At 39.3% G+C, this 23,300-nt stretch overlaps 1 pseudogene; it reads right to left on the minus strand.

Annotated features, from left to right (window-relative positions):
* Positions 1 to 278: 278 nt before the first annotated feature.
* On the minus strand, positions 279 to 23,062 carry LOC133043094 (poly(A) polymerase alpha-like; annotated as a pseudogene).
* Between the last annotated feature and the right edge of the window lie 238 nt (positions 23,063 to 23,300).

Below are 23,300 nucleotides of genomic sequence, written 5' to 3' on the forward strand. Positions count from 1 at the left end.
AAATGCCCATACAACTTCGGCTTATAAGATAGTTTTATATAGAATATATTAAGATACTAGTGACCTTGATATTATAAACTGTGTGTACGCACAGTCGCTCAGTTATGTCCAGCTCTTTGTAGACCAGTGGACTCTAGCCTGTTAGGCACCTTTGTTCATGGGATTTCCCAGGCAAGAATATCAGAATGGGTTGCCAGTTTCCTCCTCCAGGGGATCTTCCCACCCAGGGATCAAACCCGTTTCTTGCATCTCCTGCACTGGCAGGCAATTCTTTGCCACTAGTGCCACTTGAGAAGCCCTGGGTCCCATACAGGCAAATTAAGATTGTTTTCTTCGGGCTGTTTCAATAGGACTGGATTTGGTCATTTCCATTTGGAAAATACTCCCCCCCCCCCCCCAAATTATGTATAAGAGCTGATGCTACTGCATTTGGATAAAACTGGAAAGTTCTTCCTACTATCATAGCCCAGGAAGTAGCACCAAGGAAACCTAATATATTGGAATAGATGTTGCAGCATTTGGCCCACAGTTTGATATCTCTTAGGGTTAACCTTAAGTAGTCAAGGTTTAGTGTGTGCACACTCAGTCGTGTCCGACTCTTTTTGACCCCATGGACTGAAGCTGCCAGGTTCCTCTGTCCATGGGATTCTCCCGGCAAGAATACTAGAGTGGGTTGCCATTTGCTAATCCAGGGGATCTTCCTGACCCAGGGATCAAACCCAAGTCTCCCATATAGCAGGCAGATTCTTTACCACTGCACTGCTTCTGAGGCAATGCTTAGTACTAGTTGTAAAATTTCATCAGTTATGCTGCAACCAATAAGACTTCTTATGCATCTTTTATCTAAAATTTTAAGCAGACTGTCATCTTTTAAATCCAAGTCTTCTGGAATACTCTGCTGTGTTCACCTTGCAAACAAAAGATCAATCTCTATTCCACGAAAGTGCAACTCGATAACCAACGCCTCTTCAACAGCTCTTAAATCTTCTAGGTGCGTTCTAAGTCGCTTCAGTCATGCCTGACTCTTCGCGACCCCATGGACTGCAGCCCACTAGGCTCCTCTGTCCATGGGATCCTCCAGGCAAAGATACTGAAGTGGGTTGCCATTTCCTCTTGCAGGTGATCTTCTCCCACCCAGGGATCGAACCTGCATCTCTTATGTCTCCTGCATTGGTAGGCGGATTCTTTATCACTAGGGTCACCTGGGAAGCCCCTTACATCATTTATTTCTTCCTGTAATTTCAATTTATCATAGAACGAGGTGAAGAACACACTTGCATTAACATGTCTTGGGGCAACACACAACACAACAATTATTATTAGCACCTTCTGTAGGTACTCTTCATCTATGAGATACAAAAGTAAAAACTTATACCGGGTAACTTAACTTTCCCAAAATGAAATTCTTGCACTGTAAATTCCTCTTCCCAAACCCCAAAGGGCTTTAAAGTCTCAACTAGTTTCTCTATAAGTAGGCACTCAGTTTCCTTGGGGTCTGCTGAACTGATGGGAGAGGTGATGCCACAGTGTTTTCGGAGGTGGCCGCGCCTGTCTGGATCCCAGAGCAGTAAGCGCTGAGCCGCTGCTCTGGGCGTGGCCACTGAGAGGAAACAGGAAGGGGCGAGTCTCAGCCCCGGGGCCACGCCCACTCCCGCCCCGCTCCGCCACCGCTTCCACGCCTGGCTTTCAGCGCTGTTCTGCTTTCTTCTTTGTCCTCATGTGGTGCCCAAACACGGGCACAGCCACTTTTTAGAACTCTGGTTGGACTCTTGTTGAACTCCAGAATCAGTTAGTCTTCCACCTTACTATTAGAGCAAAGTGTGGTAAGAGAGTTCTTGCCAAAACAACAGTGATAAATACTGTTTCTCCCGAGCTTGTTACATACCAGACCCTTAATATACACTGTGCTGCACTCAGTATGCCAGTAAATTTGGAAAACTCAGCAGTGGCCACAGGACTGGAAAAGGTCAGTTTTCATTCCAATCCCAAAGAAGGGCAATGCCAAAGAATGTTCAAGCTACCACACAATTGCATTCATCTCACATGCTAGCAAAGTAATGCTCAAAATTCTCCAAACTAGGCTTCAACAGTACATGAACTGTGAAATTCCAGATGTTCAAGCTGGATTTAGAAAAGGCAGAGGAACCAGAGATCAAATTTCCAACATCCATTGGATCATAGAAAAAGCAAGAGAATTCCAGAATAATACCTACTTCTGCTTTATTTATTAGTCAAAAGCCAAAGCCTTTGACTGTGTAGATGACAACAAACTGTGGAAAATTCTTCAAGAGAATTTTGAGAAATCTGCATGCAGGTCGAGAAACAACAGAACCACACATCGAACAACAGAATGGTTCCAAATCGAGAAAGGAGTACGTCAAGGTACTGTCACCCTGCTTATTTAACTTATATGCAGAGCACATCATGCAAAATGCTGGGCTGGATGGAGCACAAGCTGGAATCAAGATTGCCAGGAGAAATATCATAACCTCAGATACCACCTTTATGGCAGAAACTGAAGAGGAACTGAAGAGCCTCTTGATGAAAGTGAAAGAAGAGAGGGAAAAAGCTTGCTTAAAACTCAACATTAAAAAAACGAAGATCATGGCATCCAGTCCCATCACTTCATGGCAAATAGATGGGGAAACAATGGAAACAGTGACAGGCTTTATTTTCTAGGGCTCCAAAATCACTGTAGATGGTGACTGCAGCCATGAAATTAAAAGACGCTTGCTCCTTGGAAGAAAAGCTATGACCAACCTAAAGGCATATTAAAAAGCAGAGACATTACTTTGCCAACAAAGGTCCATCTAGTCAAAGCTATGGTTTTTCCAGTAGTGATGTATGGATGTGAGAGTTGGACTATAAAGAAAGCTGAGTACTGAAGAATTGATGCTTTTGAACTGTGGTGTTGGAGGAGACTCGTGAGAGTCCCTTGGACTGAAAGGAGATCAAACCAGTCCATCCTAAAGGAGATCAGTCCTGAATATTCACTGCAAGGACTGATGCTGAAGCTGAAACTCCAATACTTTGGCCACCTGATGCAAAGAACTGACTCATTGGAAAAGACCCTGATGCTGGGAAGGATTGAAAACAGGAAGAGAAGGGGATGACAGAGGATGAGATAGTTGGATGGCATCACTGACTCGATGGACATGAGTTTGAGCAAGCTCCGGGAGTTGGTGATGGACAGGGAAGCATGGCATGCTGCAGTCCATGGGGTTGCAAAGAGCTGGACACGACTGAGTGAATGAACTGACTGACTAAGATACGCTATTTATGACCCTCCTAAGAACTTTCTGTGTTCAGTATTATGTTCTTAGTTGCAGAGACCAGGGAACTGATGGTTTGAGAAGCTACGTTTCTCTTGGTGGCTAACTCATAAGTTGTGGAATAAGAGATTCCGACCTAGGGTGTGCAGCCCATTCACTCCCCCCCCGCCACTTTTTTTTTTTTAACTTTTCTAGTATGAAAGTCACTGGCTTCCCAGGTGGCTCTGTAGTAAAGAATCCACACCCAGTGTAGGAGATGGAATAGAGGCAGGCTCAATCCCTGACTTGGGAAGTTCCCCTGGACCCACTTCAGTGGGTCCACTGAAATGGTGACCCACTTCAGTATTCTTGCCTGTAAAATTCCATGAATGGAGGAGCCTGGTGGGCTGCAGTCCATGGGGTCGCAAACAGTCTGACTTAACTGAAGTGACTTAGAAGGCACACACATAGTTGATTTACAGTGTCTGTTAGTTTCAGATGTACACTAAAGTGATTCAGTTATATATGTAAATATATGTTTATGTATTTTTTCAGGTTCTTTTATGGATTATTACAGAGTATTGAGTATAGTTCCTTGTGCTATACAGTAGGTCCTTGTTATCTATTTTATATATAGTTGTTTATAGTAGTTATATATATATATGTATATAGTATTTTATGTATAGTGTATGCTAATCCCAAATTCCTAACTTATCTCTCCTTGTTTCCCCTTTGGTAACCATGCATTTGTTGTCTATGTCTGTGAGACTTATTTGCATCTAAAGGTGTGACAGTCATAGTGTAAATGATAAGAATAAAAATGAAACTAAATGGGCACTCCAGAATTACTACTGTTTGCAATCTGTAATACCATTCTATAGCAGGGACAGCAGTATTTCTATTTCTGTTTTTAGAAAGGACCCTGATTTTAAATAATGTACTGCTAATGTTGATATTTTAGCTTGTTTTAAACCTTTGATTTCTTTCTGGTGAGTTACAAGAATGTTAAATTTCTCCACATCTAGAAAACAGAGAGTATTTGTTTTTGAACTGAAAGTCATGTTCCTTTTCATTTTTAAAGTAGATTTCAGGGCATATTCACAGATATTTACTAATTCGATCCCCACGATGATACTGTGATGAAAAGAAGTGGCCATCAGTATTTTATTTTGCAAACAGTGACATAATGGTGCAATCAAAGATACACAGTGACTCCCTCAAGGTCACACAGCTGATCCAAAACAGGGTTGAGATTGAGTTTTTCTTTTTAATATTTACTTATGTATTTGCTTATTTTTGGCTGAGTCAGGTCTCAGTTGTGGTACTCGGGATCTTACGTTGTGCCTCCTGGGCTTAGTTGCCCTGCGGCTTGTGGGATCTGAGTTACCTGACCAGGGATCAAACCCATGACCCCAGCATTGGAATTCTTAACCACTGGACCACCAGGGAAGCCCAGAGATCCAATCATAATATTTTCCTAGAAACGTTCCCTGTAATGTCTTACCATCCACGTATCTTTTTCCTTAAATTTCTTAAGTTTTCTTAAATTTAATAGAAAGCAATATGGACACATGAAGACTGTTTTTCTTCACTGGATTTAAATTTAAATTCTTAAATTTCTTAAATACTGAAGGAAAGTGCTTTATGTAGCTATTTATCAGGACTTAAAGATTGGAAGCCGAGGGTATGTACAAGTTATTTCTGAAATTCTCCTTGTAAAAAATGATTCTTAATATAGATAATAGTTGCATCACATGGTTGCTGTAGCTAAAAGTTATGAGGTTTTCTTATGTTTAAATGTTTGAATAATTAAATGAACAGCAGTGTGTACAATGTAAATTTCTTAAATTTAATTAAAGGATACCCCTATAGAAAGCACTATTGTGAAATGTACATGGAGTGATTAAAGGGTTTAGTACATATAATTTTCCCTAGTGTTTAAAAGGTCACTAGAAAGAAAAAAGTGACAAATATGCTGTTTTAAGCTTTTTTTTTTTTTTTTTTTGCCACTTTAAAAATGTCACAGTGAGTGAAAGGAAAAAGCTGCCCGATAGCAGATGAATGGGTATTGACAGCTGCACCAGTGTTAAATGCTGCATGGCAGAAAAATCTAGGGAAGAAAAACAAACTGTAGTCACGTTTCCATATTGCTTTTTATTAAATTTCAGTAAAGAGACTTTAACTTTGATTGATATCTGAATTTGATAATGAAAGCAATTTGTGAGACAAATCCATGCACACGCAGAAAAGATAGGTGTATAATATAAGACATTTTAATCATGCACTAAATGTAAAATTATCCTGACAACACATGTGATATTTTATGGTGTCCATATGGTATTGCATATGCAGCTTATAATATACAACTGGTATCTGGATAACATATGATATAGATGTAAAGCACACCCTGCAAGCTTAGAATTCTGTAGTTACACACACACACACACACACGCACACACACAGACACAATATTCATGCTTTCTCTGTGCTGAATATACATTATACATTTAACCCCTGTGCCTGTGTATTCATATTGTGAAGGGCTCAGGTTACTTTCTGGGGGCGTGTTAGATTTCTTTTGGCTTGAACAACCGTTTTCCCCAGAAGCCTGGAAAATTCATCATGTTGGATAGCCAGGTGTTCTCCATTTGCAAATATTATTACCTTGTAGGATTAGAAGAAGGTTTAATTATGAGAGAGGATAAATAAACAGTGCTGCAGGCAGAAAGGCCCACTAAGCCCTTTTGTTGGGGGGTGTCCTCTAGGACAGAAGTCCCCAAACCTTTTGGCACCAGGGACTGGTTTCATGGAAGACAGTTTTTCCATGGACGGCTGGTGGGGGGCGGGGGATTGGTTTAGGGATGATTCAAGAGCATTACATTTATTGTGTACTTTATTTCTATTGTTATTACATCAGTTCCACCTGAGATCACTGGGCATTAGATCCTGGAGGTTGGGGGTACCTGCTGTAGGACTCAAGGTCTGTAAACAGTGTTGATGCAACGGGGGAGGGATTTCTAAGCTGGAGACGGCAGGGTCTCTGCCAGCAGACTCTGATGCCCAGTTGGAGGAGGACCCCCAGAGCCAGTGTCTTTCACTCTTGATTGTTCTTTACCATGGATCTTCCTTCAGAGCAGACTTGACTGATGTTTACCCGAACCACCATCATTTCCAGGAGAAGCTTGTTGCCGCATTCAATCTTAACCACTACAGGCAAATCCCTTGTGCATTTGTCTTCCCCCTTCCCTCCGCAGACTGGAGCAGAGACCCATCCTTGAATCCCTGCTCCCTGGTACCTTAGTAGGCATAGGTGCATTAGTGATCAGTCGTGTCCAACTCTTTGTAACCCCATGGACTATAGCCTGCCAGGCTTCTCTGTCCATGAGATTTTCCAGGCAAGAATACTGGAACAGGTGGCCATTTCCTTCTTCATGTGACCCGGGTATCACACCCATGTCTCTTGTGTCTCTTGCACTGGCTGGTGAGTTTTTTACTAGCTGAGCCACCAGGGAAGGTCCACCTGGTGCCAGGCATCTAATAGGCTCTCAGTAAATGTTGAATGAATGAATGACTGCACCTATATCTTAATGCAAAGTGGAAGGCCTTCCTGGAGTTCTTTAGTACTGGGGTCATTTGTTGTACTTCTGCTGTCTGCATTCACAAATAGATCAAGGTTGTCTGAAATTTCCCTGAATTTTCTCACTTTCAGGAACTTCCTTCTGAAGTAATCCTTTCAGACTCTACTGTCAGAGTTTGCTGTGAGCCCACAATTATATCAAAGATGCCCTTTCTGTCTATCCTTGGGGCTTCTTATTATGCAGATTAGGAAAAGGAACTTGAGAAAGAATTAGCAGACATCACCTTGGGTTATATAGTTACAATCCACAAAGAAATTGTGAATAGTATTAATGAAAAAATACATGGACTTTGGAGTTTAATTTTTTTTAACTTTATGAACATCTTTAGGGAGTATAACTGAGTACCAAAAAATTTACATTAACTAAATTACTTTGTTGTATAATTAGAGTATTCTACCAGCATACATAAATTTTAGAAGTGAATGCTGTCAGTTTTCATTTTTAAAAATATATCATGTGATGGATGAATAATAATCACACCTGGAAACAGTTTTATAAATAAGAAAATTGAGTTGCGTGAAATTATATTCAAAGGTGGTAATGAGTGTCAGTATTGCTCAAAAAGAGAAAAGATGATTTTTTAGACCCTCAAAATGTGCTTATGTGTTAACTAGATGTATTTATGTTTCACAGCCAACTATGCTGTAGTTTATATTCCTAGAAATGGCATTAGTGCTTTCTGAACTATGGTCATTTATGTTATTTTCCACAATAACGATGCCTCTAATCCTTATTACCAAGGAAATTCTGCTCTAGTGTTTATAGGTAACTTGAGCTATATAAACATACAAAACAAGCATATGAAAACTAGAACTCTGTTCACTTGTTAATAAGTTCGAGATTAAAACATGAGTGATATCAAACCCTGGTAGTTCATTTTTTTCTCATTGAATCAACTGAGTTTTCAAATAAAGTCAAGCAAATAAATACCATATTATTTAGTTTTCTTTTTTTTCTTTTTCAACCATATCTTTTTTCCCCCATTTATTTTTATTAGTTGGAGGCTAATTATTTTACAATATTGTAGTGGTTTTTCCATACATTGACATGAATTAGCCATGGATTTACATGTGTTCCCCATAAGACTGACAATTAAAAATCCACTAGTCTGTGGATTCTCATCCTAAGTTATCCTGCAGACTGGTGGGACACTACAGTTGCCTCATCTTCTGGACCACTTTATTCCATGTTAGTTTACCTGCTTTAGAGATGATCTTCCCTAGGTGTTCTCAGTTAAAAAGTACTGATCAGATTTCTCATTTTGCTAAAGTAATGTCATTGCTTGCTGTTTTCTGACCTCTGTTTCTGTACCAGTATAGCTAATGTTGATCTCCAAGGGGAGTAGACAGTGAGGCTGATGATTTTCTCTTTTTCCATCAGGAGTCAAAGCTCATGGCTTTGCTCTTCACACTTCATCTTCTCTCTCTTTGTTGGGAAGGTATGTGGAGAAATCGGTGGTTATAAATAAATGTCTGTCCATGCCACATTCAGTTGATCCTGCCAACGGAATGATCAAAAACACACTAAAGAAGAATTAGAATATATTCATTTTTTGTTGTTGAGTGTGTGGTGGGAGAAGAGGTTTCTGTGGACTGATCAAGGCTTCTGTGATATTGAGTTGGGCAAGGCAGAAACTGGAAAATTCTCAAAGAAATAGGACTATCAGACCACCTGACCTGCCTCCTGAGAAATCTGTATGTAGGTCAAGAAGCTACAGTTAGAACCAGATATGGAACAATAGACTGGTTCCAAATTGGGAAAGGAGTATGTCAAGGCTGTATATTGTCACCTTGCTTATTTAACTTATAGGCAGAGTTCATCATGAGAAATGCTGGACTGGATGAAGCACAAGTTGGAATCAAGATTGCCAGGAGAAATATCAATAACCTCAGATATGCAGATGACACCACCCTTTTGGCAGAAAGTGAAGGAGAACTAAAGAGTCTCTTGATGAAAGTGAAAAGAAGAGTGAAAAAGTTGGCTTAAAACTCAACATTCAGAAAACAAAGATCATGGCATCTAGTCCCATCACTTCATGGCAAATAGATGGGGAAACATTGGAAACAATGACGGACTTTACTTTTGGGGGGCTCCAAAATCACTGCAGATGGTGACTGCAGCCATGAAATTAAAAGACACTTGTTCCTTGAAAGAAAAGCTCTGACAAACCTAAAGGCATATTAAAAGGCAGAGACATTACTTTGCCAACAAAGGTCCGTCTAGTCAAAGCTATGGTTTTTCCAGTAGTGATGTATGGATGTGAGAGTTGGACTATATAAAAAAAGCTGAGTGCTGAAAAATTGATGCTTTTGAATGTGGTGGTGGAGAAGACTCTTGAGAGTCCCTTGGACAGCAAGGAGATCCAATCAGTCCATCCTAGAGGAAATCAGTCCTGAATATTCATTGGAAGGGCGGATGCTGAAGCTGAAACTCCAATACTTTGGCCACCTGATGCGAAGAACTGACTCATTTGAAAAGACCCTGATGCTGGGAAAGATTGGAGGCGGGAGGAGAAGGGGATGACAGAGAATTAGATGGTTGGATGGCATCACTGATTCAATGGATATGAGTTTGAGCAAGCTCCAGGAGTCAGTGATGGACAGGGAAGCCTGGTGTGCTGTGGTTCATGGGGTCGCAAAGAATTGGACATGACTGAGTGACTGAACTGAACTGAAACATCCATGGGTTGGGTGAAGCACAGTAGAAGTCAGGGGTGTTTATTCTCACAGAATGTATCACTTAATCTGAGGGAATTTGGGAAGGGTCAGCTGTAATTCTGTAAGTTAAAATTTGGCTGGGATACTGGGATCGATACCTCTCTCTTTGATAAAATTACCAAGGGACTGTTAATGATCCCAGGAAGTCTGACCATGAGCCAGACTTATAGAGCATTTATAACTTACTGAAGTTTTGACTGCATAAAAGCCATAAGTGAACCATTCCTTACTTAATTGGCTTTGCTTGCCAATCATAATGGCCATTTGGATTGGCAGTACAGTGAGTAGATTCTTTCTTTAATAGGCTTGAATATATTAGATTGACCTTTTTCATACTGTTGTCTTTAAGCATATGGACACAGTAGCATCAGAGTGAATTTCACTTGTTTAGGTGGATTTTCTAGGTGGTCTAAGTTACTTCTGTGAATAAGTTGAGCACATTTTAAAGTCACAGGAACACTTAAGTAATCAGAAAACTCTATGGTTTATGGAGACCATAACTTAATCTCAGGGAAGAGCTGCTGTTGTAAGAATAATTTAGGTGCTAAGAAAAATCAGTACATCAGATAATAACTTACTAAGGAGTACCCTAGAGGTTTGAAGAGTTAATGTTGTTTCCAAAGCTGTGTAAATTATTCCCAGAGAGTAGCTTAGCATGCCTGGAAGAGAGTTCAGTGAGCCACCATAATCTCTTATAGTACCTGTATTCACCTTTGAAATCTATTTTGGACTCGTTTCATTTCTGATTTCAAATTTATAAAACATGAGCTTCTTGGTAGAATTTTGAAATCCCTTTTCATTCTCTATATATTCTCAGAATTTATAAAATAGCTTTCAGAATTCACTATAACAAAGCCCTTGCTCTAAATTTTATTTCTATTCTTATTATTTTCCAAGAATGGCCACTAGATTTTAGCCATGTCAACTAACTCTGAAATTTATGCTCTGATATGTCTCAGTTTAAAAGCAGTTTTATGAATATATTTGAAAGTACACAAGATATATGATTTATATGTATACCTACATGATATACAAGTTTAGTGTTTTTCCAATCTGTATTTTTTTTTTTTTTTTGCCAAACTGTGTGACATGTAGGATCTTAGTCCTCTGCATTGTCAGAGCTCGGAGTCTTAACCAGTGGACCACCAGGGAAGTCCCTCCAATCTGTATTTTAATGCTACACTTACTTCGTATATATACTTGTATATACTGTACTGTTTTATACTGCATACGTATATAGTAGATGTAGTACACGTCAAAACTCATAGTAATGAGTTTTTGGGAGAAAGGGAGGAGAACTGAACTGGGAAGAGGAATAGAGAGAACATAAACTGTATTTATAAGGATCTGTTTCTCTCAAAAGTGACTTGAAGCAAGTAGACAAAATATGAGTATTTGTTTAAACTATGTATTAGATACACAAGTGTTTATTATATTATTCTTTGTAGTGCCCTATATTTTAAAGACATTTTTAATAGAAGAAAAACCCTCTGAAGCCATTTTCCTTGATGTTGCATTCACGCCAAACTCCTTCTCATCAATTGCTCTTTATTTAGCTTCTTAAATTCTTGTCCTTTTTTCTTCTTCAAAACCAAAAAATTACTTTGGCATTGTTTGAAGAATGATGAAAATCTCATTTAGATCTGGATTGCAAAATCCTTGCTAATTCACGAAAGCATTTATTTTTTTAAACATTAGTTTAAGTCTGTTCCTCAGACTGTCACATCTTTCTTCAGGGGTTTCTCATAGTCTTTAGACTACTCCATCTGCTCTTCTAAAAGGAGAACATCAAACCAGTTTGTTAGATGTGACACAATTAGATCTCAGATGCTCAGTTGCCTGACCATTTGTAAACGCATTTTCTGGAAATTAGGAACAGACCAAAGAACTCTGACTTTCTCTAAGGCTTTTATTTAGCCTTCATTTTGTGTGATTTTGGTTTATATTTCTATTCAACTTCTTCTACTGGGAACATGAATAATTCTGGTTCAAAGTCATTCTCCCCAAATAGTACTACCACTGGCTATTAATCAATGTTTATTTCTCCTCCTCTTCTACTTTTTTCACCTTTTTTGCTATTGTATGGTTAACAGATATTTGGTCCATGCTAAAAATTTTTTTTGTTATTTTGTTCTGTCTAAAACCATTTGTCATGGACCAAGTGTGGTCATGGACATTTTGCATAGGACCAAATTTCAAGGAGCTTTAGGTGTGGACCATATGACTTTAAAATTTTTAAATTTTATTTTGTATTTATTTTAGGCTGTGCTGGGTCTTCGTTGCTGTGCATGGGCTTTCTCTAGTTGTCACGAGTGTGGGCTACTCTGGTTGTGGGGCACAGGCTTCTCAATTGCAGTGGCTTCTCTTGTTTTGGAGCCTGGGCTTAAGGGTGTGAGGGCTTCATTAGTTGCAGAGCATGGGCTTAGCTGTTCTGTGGCACGTGGAATCTTCCCGGACTAGGACTGGGACCTGTGTTCCCTGAATTTGCAGGTAGATTCTTAACTACTGGACCACCAGGGAAGTCCTTGGACCATATGTTTTATGGACCAGGTGTCTTATTGATTATTGGACAGGGCCAAAGGGAATCTTGCAAGGGAATTGTATACCTTAGAAATCATGTCAACTAATCCATAGTCAAAGAGATATGTTTCCCCTAATTTTAAAAATTGTGTGTGATTGAAGAAACAACTCGTGAAAAACAGAACAAAACAAAAACAAATGAGTGCACATTTATTTAGCTCAGCACAAAATAAGTATTAATACATCCTCTTGAAAGGCCAGGAGGTCAACTGCTTTACCAACAGGTTCTCAAAATAGCAGAATTTTGGTGTGGTCTTTGATGTAAAAGATCAAAGAATTCAGTTTTGATAATTTAGTCAAGCAGGCAGACTTGATGTGTCGCAACTCACAAACACTGATGTATAAATCAGAATGCCAGTTTATTGATTTATTCTGAGAAAGCTGTGATCTGATACCAGTGGTTCTCCCATTCTCTCTTTGTAGGGGGAAAAAGAAATCCAGGAGATAAATGTATAACTTTAAGGTTTGGTAATTATAGTATCAGAGCAAGAGGGATTTTTGGATGACCTTGATCTGAAATAAAAGTGAAAGTTGCTCAGTCATGTCTGACTCTGTGACCCCAGAAACTATACAGTCCATGGAATTCTCCAGACCAGAATACTGGAGTGGGTAGCCTTTCCCTTCTCCAGGGGATCTTCCCAACCCAGGAATTGAACCCAGGTCTCCTGCATTGCAGGCGGATTCTTTACCAGCTGAGCCACAGGGAAGCCCATGAATACTGTAGTGGATAGCCTATCCCTTCTCCAGGAGATCTTCCTGACCCAGGAATTGAACCAGGGTCTCCTGCATTGCAGGCATATTCTTTACCAACTGAGCTATCAGGGAAGCCAAGCTAAGACCAACCTAGACAGTATATCAAAAAGCACAGACATTACTTTGCCAACAAAGGTCCGTCTAGTCAAAGCTATGGGTTTTTCCAGTAGTCATGTATGGATGTGAGAGTTGGACTATAAAGAAAGCTGAGCAGCAAAGAGTTGATGCTTTTGAACTGTGTTGTTGGAGAAGACTCATGAGAGTTCCTTGGACTGCAAGGAGATCTAACCAGTCCATCCTAAAGGAAATCAGTCCTGAATATTCATTGGAAGGACTGATGCTGAAGCTGAAACGCCAATATTTTGGCCTCCTGATGCAAAGAACTCTCACTGGAAAAGACCTGATGCTGGGAAAGATTGAAAGCAGGAGGAGAAGTGGACGGCAGAGGAGGAGATGGTTGGATGGCATCACCAACTGGATGGACATGAGTTTGAGTAAGCTCCGGGTGTTGGTGATGGACAGGAAAACCTAACGTGCTGCAGTCCATGGGGTTGCAAGGAGTCGGACATGACTGAGCCACTGAACTGAACTGAACTGATCTGAAATATCCCTCCTATGGCTAAGTTATTTGAACTGCTCACACTGTTTGGCCAGAGTGCTGCTTCTCCTGAACTATCCTGGATAAACTTTAAGAAATTCTTCCACTTTTGGACTCACTTGAAGCTTCTTGATGTTCTTTTTTTTTTTCAGACTAGCTGAAGTAGAACTGAATATGCCATGGATTTATGTTAATACTTTAGAAAATAGTAAAACACTCAGCCCAATGTCAGGTACGGAGGAACAAATGTGGGTTGCTGGTTCTAGGGATCATGTATATGTTAGTGGCAAAATCATGGGCACTTCACTCAGCCTGGACTTGAATTCCAGTCCTGCTCCTTACCGATTATATGGCCTTTGATGTGTTACTGATCCCCTTTGTGCTTTAATTTGCTTAGGGGTAAAATGGAGACAATAATTGTACCAATTTTATAGGATTGTTGCTAAGATTAAATGGGATTAGACACACTGGCTTCTAACATTGTGCTTAAAATTGCAAGCCTTCAACACTGCTTATTTTTTGTTAAGATGACATGTGTCAGTTATGATTGGTCTTTCATTTCTCTCAGAGCATAACTACTCATTTAGTTTCTCTGTTTGGGTAGATTATGTTATTGGTGGCCCATTTATCTTGTCACACATTTCTTGTTAATAATTTTATTAATACTAATTTTTCCCTTTTTACATGTTGAATTTAGGATTGGAAACTTACCAACTACAATAAAATCTGTTGTTCAGTCACAATCAGATGTAGATGCACATTGTTGTTGTTGTTGTTCAATGGCTAATTCATGTCTGACTCTTTGCAACCCCATGGACTGCAACGTCAGGCTTCCCTGTCCTTCACTGTCTTCCAGAGTTTGAAATTCATGCCCATTGAGTCAGTGATGCTATCTAACCATCTCTTCCTCAGTTGCCCTCTTATTCTTTTGCCTTTAATATTTCCCAGCATCAAAGTCTTTTCCAATGAGTCAGCTCTCTGCACTAGGTGGCCAAAATATTGGAGCTTCAGCCTCAGTCCTTCCAATGAATATTTAGAGTTGATTTCCTTTAGGATTGACTGGTTTGAGCCCCTTGGTCCAAATGAATCTAAAGAGTCTTCTACAGCACCACAGTTTGTCTCTCAGGCTTCTATATGATCCAACTCTCACATCTGTACATGACTACTGGAAAAACCACAGCTTTGACTATATGGACCTTTGTTGGCAAAGTTATGTTATTGTTGAAATAAAATAAGACTCCCAATAATATACACTGACACATTTAGTATTATGCATAATTCTTATTGTAAAGCATGAGCATTAGAAATAAATGCTCAGTAGTTTACACATGAGACAGTAATTTGTGTTGCTAAGCTGCGAGATGCTGTGTTACAGAGCGAGGGAGATGACCTGGTGGTTAATGAATGGCACGGATACTTTCCTGAGGCCATATATACATTTTAATCCTCGTTGTTGTACATATACCCATATAGAGTTAAAGAGAAATGTTCTGGAGAAAACTTCCTTAGAGCTGAAATTCACCTCTCTTCCTTCACCCTCATGTGTTCCCCTTCTCCAATCTCCTTCTTCGGGTCATTTTCTCTTAAGAGTCCCTTCCAGGACTGCAGAATCACACAGCTCCAGGGGGTGCCTTTCACATGGTATCTAAGTTAATTATGGCCTCAAAGCTGTGTCACATGGTTACTCTGAGAGCGGCCGCCCAGCAGCATCCAGCTTCCTGCCTTCGTTGTTCTGTGTCTTAACTGACACTGTGTGGCACCAGCCCAGGACCACCACTGTCATAAGAGGGCAGGCAGGGAACCATTGCATGTTACATCTCAGCTGAAGAGTGAGCACTGGAAAATAACCATGTTTTTTTCTCCATACCTTGAGTTCTGTTCTTGTTTTTTGTGTTTGTGCAAAGCTAGAGGTCAAAAGATAATGTCAGAGGGCTAAAGGTTCATGTAACCTGTGGGCCAGGAATGTAGGTGAGTAGATTCAGTCACTTTGACTCTTAACTAAAATTTTCAGGAAAGGTGCATTGTTGAATGCATCATGACCTCCATGAATAAGATGGCCGTGATGGAGGCTGATGGCTGACTAGGTGTAGGGGGGTGGGCAGGCTCAGTGTGATTCATCTTGGTATTTTTGAGTCTTGGAGCAGAGAGGGAAGACTTAGAGCCATGGACAGGGTAGAAAAAGAGAGGGAAAGAGGCAGTTAATTGGTGAAAACTGCTTGAGAGGCCAGGGATGCCAGAATATTCTCTTCCAAGCTTCAAAGATCTTGGGGAATAGGTATCCTGCAGTTGTAACCAAGGTCTCTCCTCTGGGAAATGAGGACTTGAGAAGGTGCCATAAGGGGGGGAGACTGGTCTTTCACAACCTCTCTCACCTGGCCTCATAAAGCCTCTTGGATGGTCTGAATATGATTTCGAGCATAAGGAGACAGTCTCTGTTCCCTTCTCCCACTTGCTTGCTGATTCTTGAAACTTTGCTTTTCAAGCAGGAAGTAAAACCTTTCATTTCATAGAGCCAGAAAAGAAGGGGCCATGTGCATACTCCTCAGATGGTCATTCCCCACCTCCCCCTATGGCCATGCCTGCTTGGCCCCTGCTTTCCTTTTTCCTTGCTGGCCATGTGCCCAACACTTCTCTATGATGCCCAACTCTGTAGCCTCCTTATTGACACAGACCATCAGCTTGTCCAGGATCTTGGTTCTCAAAATGTGGCCCATGTCACGTGGACACAGTGGGGGAAGGGCGGGACTAATTGAGAGAGAAGCATGTAAATATATACATTACCATATGTAAAATAGATAGCCAGTGGGCATTTGCTGTAGGACAGAAGGAAGTCAAACCCGGTGCTCTGTGACAACCTAGAGGTGTGGAATGGAGCGGGAGGTGGGAGGGAAGTTCAAGAGGGAGGGGACATATATGGACTTATGGCTGATTCATGTTGGTGTATGGCAGAAACTAATACAATATTGTAAAGCAATTATCCTCCAATTAAAAATAAATTAAAAAAATGTAGCCCATGAACACACAGCATTAGCGTCACCGAAGAACTTGTTAGAAATGCAGACTCTTCAGCCCCACCGGAAACTACTGAGTCAGAATCTGCCATTTTACAAGAATATCCAGGTGATTTGTATGAACATTAAAGTCTGAGAAGCACTGGCCGGAAACACTTCTTTATACCTACCCTTAACTGAAATCTTTTTTATAAATAAAGGTTATCATTGTAGCAGTTTTTAATAGCTCACTAATTATTTGGTTTTATCAAGTCCTTAGCAAAGGTTTATGGAATGCCTATCAAATTCTCGGTGCTACCTGTGCTAAGAGTTGGGGATCCCAGAATAGAATCCAGCACAGAGCTCAGAGCATAGCTCACATACAGAAACAAAACACAATACTCAAACAAAAATCTGTGATTTTGTCCCTAAGTTTGTTCAAAGATACGCCCTCTAATTAATGCTTTATTTTTCTCCTCATGTCTTTTACTTTTCTCCCACAATCCATGGACTTTGTGAGAAAAAAAACACAAACTTGAAATGTTACCCTCTTTCCATTTCTTTTCCACTTCATAACTGTCATCGCGTTGCCAGTATAAGCTTCTTGAAGTAGTAATCTCAAGCCCAAATAGAAAAAAAAGCAAACACATAAAAATGTTCAAAAATGTCAGGATTTAAGGGTATTTGCTGTTCCATTCTCTCAGATTATTTTTTAGGTCTGCATCTCATCTTCAATTAGCAGTCTTCCCTTATTATTACACAGTGTGTTCTGGAAATTTACTTGTTTCAGATTTTTTTTTTTTGGAGAGACGAGTGGGGAAAGAAATGATTATACTTATTTACTGAGCCCAACTAAAACTGTTTAATTTTTGGAGATAGCAGAAAATACTTTTAAAAAGTATCGTCTAACAGCACAAGTGAGGGGCCCAAAGATATCATTACAGCAAGAACAGAGTGTGTTTATGTGAACTTAGAAGAACTGATTCTGGTGACTTTAGGAAAATATTTAGGAGCATTGTGTATAGGAGCCTCATCTTTTGTGGAAAACAGCTGCTGCGTCTGTTTCCAGGGATGCTGCAGTCCTTTGAAGTCAGAACATCTGATTAATTTGAATTTAGGTCTCTTGATCAAAAATATCAGATGACACAAAAAGCATGATTATCTTATCTTACGGGAATTTAAGGCTTTTCTCTTATTTTTGAGATGGTTTTCCAGAGCAAATTTCAAAGAAGATTTTGGATATGTTCTTACATCACACTCTGCCATTATGCTCTTCCTAGAAACTTAAACTAATATAGTTACTAACAGCAGAGTAAATGAAATGTCCATCTTTTTGGCTTCTGTTCAGCAGGTCTTGCTGTCTTTGACTTCACTGTACTCGTAGCTGTCACCGTGCTGATCCAGCAGGTTACTTCAGTTTGGGGAGGGGTGAGGAGCATTTGCATTGCTTACTCAGCATGTTATTTCTCTTTGGAGCAAATTGCAGTGGCTTCTGTTCAATTTTTGAATTGATTGTAGGATGGCTTTTAATGATTCGTAAAGCAGCATTTAATCTTACACACTTGGTTTTGCCTCGTGAAATCACATGCAAGTGTCTAAGGCTGTGTCGGTTGTCTCCTAAAAAACACACACACAAAACAACTTTTTGGAGAAGATTCTGTGTCCATCTCTGCTCACAACCAAAGTTTCACATGCCATCATTTGACTTTTCCAAAACTGAATTTCAGTGATTTCATCCTGTCAAAGTAAATGTTTCAAAAAAGTAGAATGATTACTTGTACAAATAGAAAGTGAACACATGTCAGAGAAATCATTTATATCTATGCTGGGTGAAAGTCTATAAATTAGCTTGTGACTTTAGAGTCTGGGTTATAATCAATGGTAAATAGTTGCTGTTTATGTTAAGTTGTGTCTGACTCTTTGTGACCACATGGACTGTAGCCTGCCAGGCTCCTCTGTTCATGGGATTCTCCAGGCAAGCGTGCTGGAATGTCTTGCCATTTCCTTCTCCAAGGGAGTTTCCTGGGTCCTTTGGATTGAACCCGTGTCTCCGGGTCTGTTGCATTGACAGGTGGATCCTTTACCACTTAGCCACCAGGGAAGCCCCAAATAGTAAGTCAAGCAAAAGGACATTCTTGTAGAAAATTAAATAAATTTCAGGCAGACCTATTAGAGAATGCCACAGTATAACACTGGAAAGATAAACTGTCATCTTTTTGCTTTGTTTTCAAGTTTTGGGTATATTTTCTTAACAAATTACAACCCCCTCCCCAAGATAAAAATTAACTCCAAAGATTATTTTAATCACAAAGAAGTCTTGTTACACTGTGCTTAGTTCTGTTCATTTACATTGATGCAGCCAGGAATATGCACATATGAACCTCTCAGGAGTATGGTTGACAAATCTAGAGCCCTGCAGTTGTGAACAGCTATTATTCCAGAGAATCAACCTCTGTAGATCACCTTCTGCATCTCCAATTACACATATATTAGACTTTTCAATAGTGTTCCCCAAGTTCTTTATGCTCTGTTCACTTTTGTTTTTCACTCTTTTATTCTCTATCTTCTTCAGATTTTATAACTTCCGTTGTGTGTCTTAAGTTTCCTGATTCTGTTGTTTGCTTTAGAAAATAATAAAGGGCATAAAAATGCAGCACAAAATGCAGAACGTTATTCTGCCGAGATATAGAATTTCTGTTACAACCAAAATTCTGTTGTTACAACCAAAATTCAGAATTTCTGGGCTGGTAACAGAATATGAGGACTCTCTTTTTACTACCTCTTGTTAAGAGCAGACTAATTACTCTGAGAACAGTTTTTCATTTCATTTTAAGAGAGAAAACCTAATTCTAGTCTTTCATGAAAGCCTTCTATTTTGAAATTAATGCATCAAACTAAGCATACTCTGCTGATTTTCCTTTTACATATTTCATTTCTTCTTTTCTGACTCATTGTTTGCACATATTTTAAACCAAAGCAAAAGGGGTTTATGCTCTAATTTTCTATGACTTTCTAAATTCATTTGTTTCCTTTCATAATTCCTTTTCATGTTCTGAAACAAGACACTTTAAGACAAAGCCACTCTGTTTCTTTGGTGGGGGTGGGGGACTCACACATACTGCATTTTCTTACCTTCACATTTGTACCTAAATGTTCTAGTACACCTTCAGCAATACAGTGTTTAACCTAAGTAACTCACTTCTATTAATCAGAAAAACTTCGAAGGTAGTTCATTGTGAACTGTTTGTGATATACAACCTTTTAGCAGACCACAAAACTTATGAGCACACAAATGTTTTACAACTACACACATCTTTTCATACCTTCTTGAAGTAGGAAAAATGTATATGTTACTAGCTCAGAAGTATAGCTCTTTACAATGTGCAATAAAAAGAAACGAAAACACGTATATTAAAACTATGTTTACTTAGATATTATGTCAGGTATCCAAGAGCATTCCAATTATTAACTCAATTTAATATTAGTTTTCTGTCTTAAAAGTAAAAAAAAAAAGACCTTGGAAAACAAGTTTCAGCTGACACAGTACAGGACATAATTACTGTTGATGTAAAATATTCATCAGAATTATAATTATTTAGTTGAAGTGTGTATTCGTGTGTACTAAGACGCTTCAGTTGTGTCTGACTCTTTGTGACCCTATGGACTGTAACCTGCCAGGCTTCTCTGTCCATGGGATTCTCTAGGCAAGAATACTGGAGTGGGTTGCCATACCATCCTCCAGGGGATTTTCCTGACCCAGGGATTGAAACCACATCTCCTGCATTGACAGGCAGGTTCTTTACCACTAGCACCACCTGGGAAGCCCAGTTGAAGTGTAATCTTCCTCAAGTAAAAATTACATAATAGCAATATTATCTGAACTTATAAAAAATAAAAAATCTAAGAACCTTAGATTCCTAGTTCCTCTGTGATAAGTAAATACAAATCTTTAAAAAGGTATGCTTTCACTATCCTTCACTTTGATAAAACTAGGGAAAAAACAAACACTCTTTAAAAATTTTTTTTATTTAGTAATATTGACTTTTGGCTGTGTTGGGTCTTTGTTGCTGCCCGGGCTTTTCCCTAGTTGCGGGGAGTAGGGACCACTCTTGAGTTGCGGTGTGCAGGCTTCTCAATCCAGGGGCTTCTCTTGTTGCAGAGCACAGGCTGGAGGACACTCGTGCTTCAGTAGTTGCAGCCGGAGGGCGCAGAAGTTGTGGTTCCCTGGATCTAGAGCACAGGCTCAATAGTTGTGGCCCATAGGCTTAGTTGTTCCACAGCATGTGGGATTTTCCTGAATCAGGGATTGAACCCCTGTCTCCTGCAGTGGCAGGCAGATTCTTTACCACTGAACCACCAGCGAAGCCCCACAAGAAGCTCTTTTTAAGAAAATTAGAAAATTCATTGTGATTTGTGCAAAATTCACTTTCATTGTGTGAACTTGGATTATTATATAAAAATGCTTCTGAGCTAGCAGTTTCTGTGAAAGCTTCTATTTTTTGCTTTTTTAAAGGCTAGCACATTCAGAGCATTATCAAAATTCTGGAAATTCTAAAATTGTGTAATCCCTTGTAGTTCTCTATAGCCAAATAAAACAGAACTTCTTTAATTTGAGGTTTTAAAATTTAATGTATTATTACCCTCCAGAGGCAGGAAAATATTTCACAGTAATGCAGTGAAAGGAATTCTTTTCTCATTTATCAACACAGAGACACACAGAAGGGTTGTAGCTTCAATTCCATAACTACAGACACAGGTCTAAAGTAAACAAAAATGAAAAACTCACCTGTCTAGATCTCAGAGAGATTCTTTTCAATAAGCATAAAGCTTTTTCCTAATTGGGTTAGGCTCACACATAGACAAAGCAACAAACCAAAAAGTCAAACAGACTGTAGATTATCTGTCATCTCTCATCTGACCAAGACTGGATCCCCATTATATTGACAGAGCCATATCATAAAATCTGATTTCCAATCAGTCTTTGTACCATTGGTGAATAATGCTCAGCAGGTAAAGAACCTGCCTGCAATACAGGAGACACTGGAGATGTGGATTTGATCCCAGGTTTAGGAAGATCCCCTGGAGGAGGAAATGGCAACCCACTCCAGTATCCTTGCCTGGAGAATCCCATGGACAGAGGAGCCTGGCAGGCTACAGTCCATGGGGTCACAGAGTCAGACATGACTGAGCAACTAAGCATATATGCAGAGCAGACTCATGTATATACAAGGTAATCTCTAGACTGAGATTGGCCTAATGGTCCACTATTTAAAAATCTATGGGCTGGATGATGGGAGAAGACACGGCCCCAACTTCAAATTAGACAGAATACAGACTAGCAACCAAAAGTGAAAATAAAAACACAAAATCAGAAGGATAAGGAACAGACAGTCCATGACAGAAAAGTTATTTTGCTCTTGGGATTTTCTCCAGGACTCAAGAGAAATGTCTGAACGAGGAAAGAACTCATAAGTTGTACTTCTTGGACAACACAGTGAAATAGACTCGGCTCATAGGTGATTATATTTTTCAGAAAGCTAAAATCATGACTCTGTACAAGAATAAAGTAAGAATGTGTCAACGTTTATTTAACTCATTAACGAGGGGTCCAGCCGGAAGGTAAAACTGGTTTAAAGAAGAACTGAAGGAACAAAGATTTATATAGTCAGTCATGAAAGGAATGATACAACAAGCTGGCTAAATAAGAGTCTAAATGCGTCATATCTCACAGAGCAATAAAATCATAAACATTTGGGTTATTTTTCTAATGGAGAGAAATCATCACTTATCAGACTAAAGCTCACAAAGTAATACATATCTTTGTAGAGTCTGGGCTTGAATGAACAGTAAGTAAGGAGTCAAACAAAGATATGTTCCCCTTGAAAAGTAAATAAACTTGGACAGATCTGTTAGTGCTCCAGTATGACAATGAAAAGTGATTTTGGCATCTTTGGATTTATTTTGAAATTTTAGATACTTTTTCTGATCAATTCTAACATCTTAGAGTTCTTATAATAGCATTTTTCAGTATTATAAAGGTTTAGAAAAACGAATAATATCTATTTGCCACATCATGACAAAAGGCTTATTGCTTTTACGTCCTTGAAATTCTTTGTTAACTTGATTGACAAAGTTCTAAAATTTGACGTGGCACTTGATTTGTTAAACCCTGTGTTGGTCAAGGGAGACCTATCATTTATTTGTACTATTCTAAGTTTCAGTGGTGATTTAAAAAAAAAAAAAAAGGTCCACAAATTCTTTAATATTCCTTCCTTCATTTTAGGAAGAGGAAGTTAATTCCTTTTATTTTGGGGTAGACTTAGTGACTTGCTTATAACAAATGGAGTATGTTGGAAATATGAGACTAGGTGGCAGAAGGCATTTGGTTCCGTCCTTACTCTTTATCACGTTACTTGTTATGTGGGAAGCCAGCAGCCATATTGTGAGGACACTCAAACAGCCGAAGTTCTGAGGAACTGAATGAAGCCTTTTGCCAACAGCCAGCACAGGGCTGAGGCTTCTGGTCGATAACCATGTAAGTGAAGCTGACCCTCCATTTCTAGTCAAGCTTTCAGATGACTGCAGGTTTTCCTACCATCTGTCCTGGAACTTCATAAGCTGTACCTATCAACTAAGCTGCTATTGAATTCATGACCCACTGAAACTAAGAAATAACATTAATAGATGTTTGTTGTTTCAAGCTGTTTGTTTGATAGATGTTTGTTGTTTCAAGTTTTGAAGTAATTTGTTACGCAGCAATTGATAATTGATTC

The sequence above is a fragment of the Dama dama genome, chromosome 22, assembly GCF_033118175.1.
Source record: "Dama dama isolate Ldn47 chromosome 22, ASM3311817v1, whole genome shotgun sequence".
NCBI lineage: Eukaryota > Metazoa > Chordata > Mammalia > Artiodactyla > Cervidae > Dama > Dama dama.